Below are 13095 nucleotides of genomic sequence, written 5' to 3' on the forward strand. Positions count from 1 at the left end.
AAAGAGTGATACAGAAGAGCGAGATAGAGACGAAACACCAAAACGATATCAAGGTATGTATGACACTAACTGTATGTATAGTATGTTCTGTATTACGTAATGTCAGTGTATGCATAGCCTGGTTTGCAGTAATTAACAATGTCTGCCATGCATAAAGTGGGGAATGGTATTTATGTAGTGATATCTCGCTGATCGTACTATTGCTTGTAGAAGATGTGTGTCCAGCAGTAGGCCACACGGTAAACAGCACAGACACCACAAGGGATGCAACATGATGGCATTAAATAAAACAATGTCATACGACCCACCGTCAGTGACAGGGTATGTCCAATAAGTACGTGCCATAGCAGGGGATAGTATATGTAGATATACTGTAACAGTACTCATGTGTATGGGCATATAACGTCAATGACATGTCTAAGGTGGACCCTCTGTGCAAGTAATGGTTGAATTATAGGATACCATGTAAAACATGTGTAATGTATAGTACAGTAGATTGATACATCAGATATGTTACACAGGAGAACAGGCATATGATGCATAACAAAGGTATCATATAGTGATGTGAGTACTATGTAATTAAGATATGCATAAACAGTTATGATGAAATAACTATGTACTCCACTCTGTGCATTTGCAAAGGACGCAAACATTACTCCCATACTAGAATAGCAGAAGAGATGTGACAGACAAGCATGAACATGATTGGCGTGTACAATAACAGTATACATATGGCCCATAGTCATGGGACATTGTAATAGCGTGACAGCCAATCTAACTGGAAGGGCTATACCATTAACCATGCACAAGACATGTAATAGCTGCACAGGTTCATAGTGGGGTACCATGCAGTCTGGCAAGTCAATGTGTAACAACAACTACAGTGTGCACACCAGTGGCACCTCTCCAGGATAGTATCCTGTGAACAGAAGAGCCATGTGTAACCTGCATCACTGCACAGTACAGCCACTGCAGTGATCCCTGGCATACATGTGTCCACCATCCAGCAAGCGAGGTATCACGTGAACACTGCTACTGACTGTCCATGCGTGATGTACATAGGAATCATGTCCCAAAGCATGGTGAGTGTTGGGTCTGGGAATGCAACCCCGAAGCACATGCCACACACAGTCGCGTGTGTGCACATATCCATGAGCATCATGGTCATAGTGGCTATTGTGTATGTCATGTATGCGGAGTATATCCATAAACATACTTGCAGACATGGGCCCTGTCTTTGCAGCAGACGTCACCCCTGAGCATGTAGTCTGCAAATGTGCACAGACGTGGTGTCTGTACATAAGCCGCATACATTAACAGTTGTAGCTCAATAGACATCATGGCATTTTAATGTTGGGTTATGTAAAGCTGTTGTGTAAGGTACACCCTACGTGGGGTGTTGTACCCATGGATGTGTGTATATGTCCAGTGTTCAGAGGTACAATGGGTGCCTATGTACCAGGTACACAACCAGTACAGACATGTGTGAGCATGTAGAAGGATATCCACTCCACAGTGGCAATGTGGTAATCACAGGAGCGTGTGCGACATGCATGTGTCTTACAAACATGTACAATGCAACATGTATGTAGGGGACTAACACCTATGTGATAACCAGTGGGAGGATGGTGTACTGTAAAGGTGATGTTCACACCAAGTGTCATGCAGGTAGAAGCCATGATGTTCATATTGGTATCTGTCACAGTGACACCCGTATGGATGGGGTCTGTATCAGCTGGTGGAGCAACTATGGCGCTGAGTATGCAGTGGTCTGTAAAGCTAGGCAGGGAAGTCCCCTCAGTGGTAGCTTGTACCTCAGGGAAGCATATACCAAACATGAGGGCCCCATGACTGAGGACTGTGGTAAGCCAAGTGTAACTGGATTGCAGTATGTGATATGGTATGCCACCCTCAGTGTGTGTGTCCCATCCATTAGCCACATTGCATAACATCCGGAGACATATGTTGTGATGTGCAGGTGGACGTGTATGTAGTCAATACCAAAATGGAGAACGATGCTGAATGGCAGTTTGAGGACAATGCAGGCTGTGTGGACACCCGTGTCATCATCAACTACTCTGGCAACTGTAGGAAAGGTGTTCAACAGGTGTAGGAGGCATGCTGTGGCCCCAACAAGACCAACCCAGCTGGCATCAAAGGACTGGAGCACAACAAAGACTCGACGAATGATGTCCATGATTATGTGCCCTATAGCCGTGCATAACAGTCCAGTGAGGTGTGTAGGGCAATAGTCCCAGTCGTGCAGTGTGGCACCACCTGTGAGGAGTGTTACTGTTGCTGTGTGCCAGTCAGGGGCCACAATGTCTGGTACAAGGCTATTACTGAATATGGTGTCCCAGTGGGGAGACATGCTGTTCAGAGTTCTGTGGACATCACAGCCTGGGATATCGCAGGGTGACAAGGGGCCTGTGTCCTAGGACATATAGAGTGCAGGTCAATACTGTGTAGGTGTGACTGCAGGTACACCGCAATGTACCTGCAAGGAATGTGGCCCTGCAGGGAGTGAGAGGATGTAATGTTAGCAATGAAGCCATCAGACAGCATGTTGCCAACATCACCTGTTACTGTCATGTTCCAGAGTGACAGTTGTATGTGTGAGCAGATGTGGGTATTGCATACGACTAACGACATACCACCATAATGCCTTGTGGTACATCTCAGAATGTGTCGCAGTAATGTGTATGTAGCTAGTTATGGTGTATGTGATGTGGGATCCTGTGGCCCTAACGAGGCTGAATAGTGAGTCACCCCGCCCATGGGAATGTACACCACTGTATAACAGCCCCCACCTGTTGTTGTAAAGTATGTCCGTGGGACTGCACCCCCAGAGTGTCGTCTGTATTCTGATGTGTACCAGCATGGCTCTGTGTGGGATAGCATGAACCACATTGTCATGTACGTGCTATTGAAGTGCACTGGGGTATGTCTCAGCGTTTGCATGTGCATTGTCCACCTGCACGTGTGTCACGACAACAACTACCGCTGTCATACGACATCTGTAGTTGGTGTTGTAGTACTCATCTACTGTGTATGCCATGAAGTGTGTGGTGCCGGTATGTGGCTAACAAGGATGGGAAGCAGATGTTCGGATTACACCAATGAGGGGATAACCGCAGGTGTGGAACAGCAGTCACATGTTGGTAGTGACCATGTCAAGGATACTGTTGGTCTTGGAGGTGGTGTATGGGTCGAACCAGCTGAGCGGAGGTTATGACTCACGCACAGTGTACACCTAATGTGTCAGTACATGTATGGCTATCACAGTTAAGTGTGGGTTACTGTCAGTCTCACATTAGTAGCAGCAGTAGTTCCGGACACAGTTATATGCACGTGGAGCACCTGTGATGCATTGTGCGAAGTAACCAGCCGGGATGTGTGTACAACATAGTGGAATATGGGGACACCTCAGCTTTGGGTGTGCCAGTCCAGGTATGTGCCTGAGAGGAGCTGTCTATCTATACCTAGTCACTGCAGGTGTGCTCCGCAGAGCCAAGAGGCAGGTCCCAGTCACTGCAGAGATATTGCAGTGGTGCAGTATCAGGTGTGCCTTGCCTGCATGCATCACAGAGGATGATGTCAAGCATTGTGTGACATGACCACATGCTTTGCTAGCCAGTTCCCATTCTGGTGGTGACTGTTATTGGGCACTGTGCAAGACAGGCAGTATAAAAGCAGCAAGAGTCCAACATGTGATCCGTACTCCCAGGGCTGACAGGTGCAGGTCAACTGTGCCACAGCATCATGTTGTTTGGCCGGGTCTGTCAAAGTGGGCATATGCTAGATGCCTGTGGAATGACAGCAGAAGCATAGACAACTGTTGGGAGTGACACAGTCATTCGTAGTTCAGTGGTAACAGGTCTGGATGACTGCAAAATGCTTCCCAGGGCATGGACCACACCATCAGGGCGACAACACTGGTGGGCTATTGCATGTCCCTGCACACGTAGTCTGTGCCCTGAATGACAACTTCAGTCACACAGACATGGAAGGGAAGTCACATCGTACCTGCTGACTTGTGGCATGTGTGCATAGGTTATGTTGCAGAACCAGTTACTGGACAGCAGGATGTAAGTGACTATTGCCTTGTGTAGCCTGCTGAGTGGAACAGCAGTGTGACTGCTGACAGTCACCTAAGACAGGTGTGTTGTGTATGTTATGACACCCTATTGGCTGTATGTGATGGGCACACGTGTCTGTGGGCTATAGGTTGGTGTGGTTGTGTTTGGCGATGTGGGCTGTCGTCGGTGCCCACACAGAGTATGGAGGGGTACTGTACAAGGTGTCTCCGTATGTATGGCCTGTGGTGGGGATCATGTGGGACCATGTGATGTGTGGGGTGCGTTGCCAATGTTGCACAACCCCACATGACTGGCAGGTGCAGTCAGGGTTGGTGACAGCATAACCCCCAGCAGGGCTGCATATGTGCATCCCCCACAGGCTGTACTGTTGTATGTTGGGAGGTGTGCATTGACTGTGGACATGAGAATAGCTCTATTGTCACATGTACAACATAGTCATCATAGTGACAAGCAATAGCACTGGTACGTGCCAGTTGGACATGCCTGTATATAAGTGGCACATGGCAGGTGGACAGGCCATAGAAACCACCATGTCTCACGAGGTATGTGAGTGATGTGTGTACGACAGCTGTTGTACAGTTATCAAGCTGGAAATGTATGGACAGACAGTGTACCTGTGAGGACTGGTGTAAAATGGGTGCTAAACTAAGCAGTAGCTCATAACGTGCCAAGAAGCTCGGAACAAGTGCTGACCATGCCCATACATTACAGATAGGGTGTTGTATACTATCAACCCACAAGTGTTGACAACAGTCATGATTGGTGGCACCGCATCAGAATACTGCCGGGTATGGTCTGCAGGTCCATGAACCATTATCAATACAGATGTTAGCAGTACAGATGTACAAGACAGTATGGATGCTTGGCTACAGATGCCTGTGTATGTCACAGGAGTGTTCTACTAGTGGCCTGTTGACAGACTCACAACTACCAAAGGTGCTACAGTGGCATGTGCATATCACACGGTGTCAGCTACAGTAAACCAGGTTTAATGTGTTGTACCCCACCTGTATTGTAGTCCATACCACACAGGCAAATGTCAGCCATCTGTGTATGTGATGATGTGAATGGCCATGGCCTATGGGCAATTGTTGTCACAGTGTTGTGAACAACATACAGAATGGGCTGTGTGTGTGATGTGTGTGACATATGTGCACATTCTGGTGGATGATATCAGCAATGACACCACTAGGGGAATACCCCCGTACCCATTAAGAAACACCTAGGCTGTGGTCAACAGTATGGACACTGTGTTAGGGATGGTGTAGTGTAGTACACCTCCCTGAGCTGGAGACATCTCCCTGGCCCTTTAGGTAGTCATCTGAGGTACCCATGACATGACAGGGTGGTATCCATGAGCATGGAGATCATTGGACAGGCATACACAGCAACCGTGTGACCAATATTGGAATACACATCACGCTCCAGGGGTAGGGCCCATGCATGGATGGCTGATACCAGCCTCCACAATACTCACCTCCAGTATGCAGCATGCTATCCACCTTGCATACAGACATATGCCACACTATGCTGTTAGACATGCTACATGTCCATAGCTTGATCTGAAAGACATACGTCATGGACAACCACCGTCCTACGACTAGGATGACCACATGCTGGACAGATCTCTGTGCCATACCTGTGACATACTCCCGCCATACCATGCAGCCCTGTCCCCCTAGCTGCACATATCATCCCTGCCATACATGGTGTGATGGCCATATGGTAGATGTAGTATCATCTATCTGGATCAATAATGTGTCACTGATGCCCCCCGTGGTGGTGTAATGGGTGTTGGATACAGCTAGGAAACTCAGCCCTTACATGCCATAGCCGATAACCTTACCTGCAAATGACGTCCAACTAGCCATTGTCCCATGTCTATCACATGTGCAACACAGGTGATCCGTGGCAGGATGTTGAGCAGCTGTGCAGTGTAGATGTCTATGGAAAAACAGATGCATGTACAGGTTTCCATGCGTACTTGGTGCATTGTCACTGCCCAAGTCCAGTAAGGCTGTGTCTGTGTCAATATGTGACATATCCACAGCATCTAGGTCAACAGCATTACCGTGGATACATCAGGCATGGGTAGATAGGTAAGAACACCAGAGCATGCAAACAGACATGTCCACATGGAGACTGATAGTAGCTGTATTTAGAGCACAACCAAAAGCTGTTTGCTGAATTTCCTGTTTGCACGTAATTTTAAATCGTTTTTTTCTTAAAACTTGCATATTTTCTGTTCGTGACCTAGCACTCTTGTGTGGGGTCATTTACTGCACTGTTATAACTTGATATTACTTGTGAACCTCTGCTATCTCTGTAAAAAACAAAAACAAAAAAAAAAATCTTGCTTTTTTCACACTTTTCTGAGAGTTAAAAAAGTTCAGTTACAGGCTTGCTGTTCCTGAACTGTTTGAAAGTTTCTGTGAGGCCATTTTTGCTTGGGCTGAAGGAGGGTCTCTGTGTTCATCAGTGGCAGTGACTAACATTGAGCAGCTTCCCTGCCCCCCGTAGAGGTGGTTACTGACTTGAAACTGTAGTTTTATTGGCCACTAGGGGTCATTTCCATAACTCCTTCATTTGTCCTCAGAGGAGTGGTTTAAGGCAGTAACTTGTAGTTTATTGGCCATTTTGGGTCATTTCCTGTCTTTTCCAGCCCCTGCTATAAAGACGCTTTAGCGCGCATTTGCGCTGATTTAGCGGAGTTGCCACTGTTGCACACTAGGGCAGCTCGGTTAAGCAGGTTTAAACTATTCGGCTACCTAAAGTCCACTCTTCAAATTTTCCCTTAAAACTACCTTCCTCGAACTATACTACTGATCTAATCAGCGTATCCTATAATTAAAAAGATCATCTCTACTTGACTCCAAGTAGACTATTCTCTATCTGTTAAACGTAGCACTTGCTCCTACAGTACTTATTACCTTGATACGGCACTCTTGTCATAGTACCCCAAAAAGGCAACCCCCCATTTCTCGGTCACCCACGTCCCCCGGAATCTTTTTTAAAGTTTTTTTGTCTATTCCTTCTAGCATGTCGAGGGATCAGTTGCTAGTGTCCTCTCCTGCTCAGCTGGTGAACCTGGGAATATTGAGGCAATGTTACAATTGCCTCATGTACACAGACAACCCTCTCCTCCTCCCACAAAACACAAATACATTTGAGAGATGCAACTATACGGCCAAACTGGAGGCTGAGCTCTCTCAACATAGGACTGGCAAGACCAGTCAGGAGGAGAAGGTTACCACACACACTATAGACCCAGTCTCACATAGTACCATTACAACCTCAAATCATACACATAAACACACAAAGACATACTCGGAGGCTCTGATCAAAAATCTACCAAAACAGCAGAGGCCACCAAAGCAGACACCCAAACAACCACCACCTCAGAACACAACACCTGCAACACATAGACCTCACAGTCAGAGTGTCAAACAGTCACAGCCCTTAAGGCCAAACACAATGCCAGACACACTAGTCATTGGTGACTCCATAGTCAGACACACTGACGTCCCGCTCACCAGACTGAGTAAGGAGAAGGTCACAGTAAGCTGCCTGTCGGGCTAGAATCCGCCACATAACGCAAGCACTCAGGTCTCTCAACAGCAGGTACAAATATGACTCAGTCATTGTCCACGCTGGTGTAAACGACCTGAGACGTACCTCCTTGGACTACATGAAAAGAGACATTGAGGAGCTCTCTGATTATGTAGCCCAGGCAGGTATGACCCTGACCTTGAGCAGTATCCTACCTTCACCAAGAATGATGCCACAATACAGAGATAAGATGATCAGCTTTAACAATTGGCTTAAACACTGGTGTCATTCAAAGGGGATCCAGTGTCTGTCTGCCTGGGATGACATGCTGTACAAGCCACGCTGCTTCGCAAGGGATGGCTTGCACCTGTCACCCCTGGGATTGCGGATATTGGCAAAGGCTCTTGCCACCCCCATAGTGCCTTTTTTAGGCAAGGCTCAAATTCTAAACCTACCACCCTAGAACACAAAAAAGGAAAAAAACTAAGGGTAATGCTGCTCAATGCCAGAAGTCTAAATCTCAAAATGCACGCACTCGAGGCCCTTCTCAGTATGGAGAACATCGATGTCTGTGCTGTGACAGAAACCTGGTTCAAGGCTCCTGAGAGCACCCCAGCGCCATCAGGTTTTACCTCATATCATGCGTTCCGGCCCCAAAATCCGGACAATACCAAGAAAGGAGGGGGGGTATCCATATTCATCAAGGACACCTACACCTCAAGACTGATGGCAACGCACGATGCATCGGAGACCATCCTGGTGCAATTAACCATAGGCAAGACTGCTTTGCAAATTGTAGCATGTTACAGGCCACCCTCACAAACTCAGGAACCTCACATGGCCTTCCTGAAAACACTAGAGGGGATAAATGTATCACCAAACACCATCATACTAGGTGACTTCAATTACCCTAATATAGACTGGGAACAGTACTCAAGCCCAAACACCCTAGCCCAAAAGTTCCTGGAATTCATAAACTCAAATGCCATGGAACAACTAGTCACCATCCCCACAAGAGGAGATAACATACTTGATCTCATCATCACGAACATGGGAGCACAATGTTCAACACCGGAGGTGTTCCCCTCACTGGTGAGATCAGACCACAAACTAATCTCGCTGGAGGTCCTCATCCCACCCCACCTGAAATAAAAAAGACCACAGTAAAGAACTTCTCAAAAGCCGACTTCACACTTCTAAAGACTAGTGTGGTCTCCTTTAAGTCCCCCGAGCCGGCGGAAAACAGTACTCAAGCCACTGAATCACTTACAAATGCCTTCTACCAGCACCTGCAGGACTGCATGGATAAGGCAATCCCAAGCAAAACAAAGACTCTTTGTACCAAAGGCAAGCGTCCAGTCTGGTGGACCCCAGCCATAAACAAACTCTACAACAAAAGGAGGAAGCTACTACAAGATAGAGCAAAATCCTTAAAAGGTAAGACACCCTTGATCACTATAAGTAAAAACTAAGAGCTCTCATAAAATCATCCAAAGCAAATTTCGAACGAAAAATAGCTAAAGACTCAAAAGACAATCTTAAGGCCTTCTTTAGCTATGTTAGAAACCTGGGAGGAAACTCCCAGATATGCTCAGAGCTAGTTCAAAATGATGTGAAGATTACTGATCCTACAGACATTGCCAACATACTGGCTGACAGGTTCAGTGCAAACTTCTCCCCCTCCCCAAAAGGAGAGATATCTATACCAAACGATTGCAGCCCCCAAACATCTCCAGCCAAGTGAGAACTGCTCTCCAAAGCAAAAACACAGCATCCATGGGACCTGATGGTGTCCCCGGCTGTGTGCTCCATGAACTCAATGAGGAATTAAACCCACAGCTAGGACAGCTGTTTAATCAAAGTCTTACCTCTGAATACGCACCAGGAGTGGCGACTGCAACTGTGGTACCACTTCACAAAGGCGGTGCCTCCACCGACCCTGGAAATTACCGCCCATTAGCTTGACAAGCCTTATCTGCAAAGCCATGGAGAGGATCATAATGGACCTCATAAATAAAGACATAGGGAATTTGCAGACTTTGGATCCAACCCAGTTTGGCCTTGTCAAAGGCAGATCATGCCTTTTAAACTTGGTTGACTTTTCAAACAGTCACCAAAGTCATTGATGAGGGAAAGGCAGTCCATACAGCCTACCTCGATCTGGCTAAGGCCTTGATACAATACCCCACTGGTATCATTGAAAAACTCATCAGCTTAAATGTCAACCCATACATCACAAGATGGGTTGCAAACTGGCTGAGTGACAGAACCCACAGGGTCAGAGTTGCTGGCCATGTCAGACTCAAAGCCTGTCACAAGTGGTGTCCCACAGGGCTCAGTCCTGGGCCCACTCTTGTTTGGCATCTACTTTCCGAAGTACAAGCAAACACAGGAGGGTTATGGCTGACAAAGTTTGCAGATGACTGCAAACTGGGCCATAGTAGAAAACACATCTGACACAGATATCCTTCAGAAGGGTCTCACAGAAATGGATAACTGGTGCCAGAGCCACGCCTAAAGTTAAATGCCAAAAATGCATAGTCATACCCTTGGAAAAACAAGGTTACCCCTAGCTACCAAATAGGTGGCAATCCACTGAGCACAGAAGAAGTTATCAGGGACCTGGGGACCCAGGTTGATAGTAGTCTGTCATTCGACACCCATGTAGCTAAAGTAGTTAGGAAGACCTTCTACATTGCCCACTTTATCATGAAGGATTCTCATCTAGATCAAGGGAGGTCATAGTCTCCCTTTACTCATCACTCATCAGACCAATGATTGAGTACAATGCCCCATTCGAATGTATCTGACCCGACACTTGCAGCAGCTGGAGAGGCCACAAAAGTTCCTCACCAAAAGGATAAAGGGTCTCAAAATCTGTCCTATGCTGCCCGACTGAAAGAACTCCAGCTCTATTCAGTCGCTTACCGCTTGCTCAGAGGTGACCTTTGCCTAACATACAAGGCCATGTCAAACCCAGATTTGACGAATATGCTTCACCTCAAAAAATCTAGATCCATCAGAGCCACAAGGGCGGGAGACTTAAACCTTGACACGGCTATTAATAGGACGTGCTGGAGGATAGATTCATCACCCAAAGACTCCCTATGCTGTGGAACAAAATCCCGGTACATGTGAGGCAGAGCACCTCGCTGGCCTTGTTCAAGAGAAATCTTGACCAATGGATGGGAGATCGCAGATATACCCCAGGGATTACCTCAGTGTCACTGCTCGACAGAGGCACAGCAAAATAATGGGTATAGTTCCCCATACTAAAGGGGTGGCGTAAGCCACAAAATGATGGGCTAGGTTTGTAAATGCCCTCGGGCAGATAGCCTAGTATGAACCTATGAACCTATGAACCTATGTAGTAGGAACACTAATGAGGTGACACCCATATATGGGGATAATATCTAATGCATACTGGGTGTTACATGTGTGGGACACATACATGCCAGTCGTGTTAGTGTCATGTTGATTTGCAAAGATAACTGTGTGAATGTACTAGAATGTATGTGCAGCAGTATCACTGTACATGTTTGTAAATGTGACCTGTCACCTTCATCATGTCTTACAGATAATGCCGCGTACACGCCTACCAGCATATAGCCGACAGGAGGATGATGTCATAATACCGTACCTCCATGAGAACTACGAGGTGTTATTTAGCTATGTGCCACAGCATGCACAGCAGCGGGATGACCTGCGGCAGGATCTTCGTAGGAGGATCAACGAAGTGGGCGGCCACAACCGTACCTACCAGCAGGTGCGCAGACACTGCACAGACCTCATACGTCATGCAAAACAGCGTGCCACTGCAATCGCCAGGGAACAAGGTGGTACGGGTGGTGGGCCACCAACCCAGCCTCCACTCACACACACACAGAGGAGCTACTGGCCAGTCTGGGAACACCGTCAGAACACCCCCCACAAACAGTAACTGCCATCGTGGAGGTGGGTGTCTCCCAACCAATGAACCTGGAATTGTCTGGTAAGTCAGTACTGAACATATGGCCAGTATATCCCATGTACGTGCATGTGTTAGTGTACATCATGTAATGTAACAACATTTGCAAGGTAGGTGGACACACATGCTTTATGCTACCCTGTGTATGCACCATACCTCTGAACTGTATGGGTATTTGCAGGATGTCCAGATGTCTGCCTCATATTGTCTGTGTGTTCCCCTTAATATCTGTCCCTTTCTGGCAAATAGCTGAGGAATGGAGTCATTAAATGATGACATACAATTGTGTTTACGACTGCACATCCCATTGCAAACCCATGTGCATGCAAACCTATTGGTCTATCAAATATCCAGGTTAGTAAGAACAATATGTCACAGTTGTCCCTATATGTCCCCCATCATAGTAGGCTTTGTCCACATTTATTGTTCTAAGAGGTTGAGAGGTATGGTATGCACACATGTGCTGACTATATGCTATTGTACAGGCGAATGTGTTAACCTGCACTGTGCACCCTGTGGCTGTCATACAGTCATGGATAATGTTCATACTGCTGTGTCACCCTATACAGGTACCTCTGGCATGCCGCACAAACAAGAGTCCGTTGCAGGTGAGTCTATCATCAGTATCAGGCATGTCAAAGCATAGATCTATTCGCCATGTGGCCAGTTAATACATGGATATACAGGTCGCATCACCCATCATCCACACAGGCCATGTGCAATATATACAACTGAAATGATACACAGACATGAAACTACAGTATTTGTCATTGCTACATGTGTGTCCAGCTGTGCATACAATGGTGGAGGTGTTCTACAATGGAGGCATATGTACTATACAGTGGAACAACATGTGTGGTACACAAACCAGTACTGCACAGTGAGCAGTGATATGGGCAGACCACAGGCATCACCATTGTGTTATATGCCCCTGCAATGGTTTCACACATTGTGATGTTCCATCCGACATGTCTGAGACACGTAGCGTTTTGGTTGCAATACTGTCACAATTTCCCATAACCCATACCCCACATACCACACATACACCTGTTGTCTGCATAGCCCTGTGGATGGTGACATAACCAACATCTATGAGTGTATGTCATATGGGACAACACAGACATGTGTGATAGATGGCCATCACATACATGACCAACACATGTGCACACATGGCCATGGGGGATGGCCAGAGACATGTAGCCACACAGAAGATGGGATGTGGATACACCCTGTCCCACTTTGTCCACACATGGTCCAAGTACAGCCGTACTAGACTGATTGTACAGGTGATGTGATACGCTGCACATCATAAATGCCTGTGCACAGATAGTGGAGGTGTCAGTGACATGTACCTCATAAGATGTGTTGAACATGATGTCTGTGTCATAGCATGATGGTAGTCACCTTCACAGATTCCACTGACAGTGACACCAGGCCACAGAAACTGTACTTTTCCCCCCTGCCATAGGACATCACTGT

This window comes from Protopterus annectens, chromosome 2.part0 (assembly GCF_019279795.1).
Source record: "Protopterus annectens isolate FY-2018-M chromosome 2.part0, PAN1.0, whole genome shotgun sequence".
NCBI classification, from domain to species: domain Eukaryota; kingdom Metazoa; phylum Chordata; order Ceratodontiformes; family Protopteridae; genus Protopterus; species Protopterus annectens.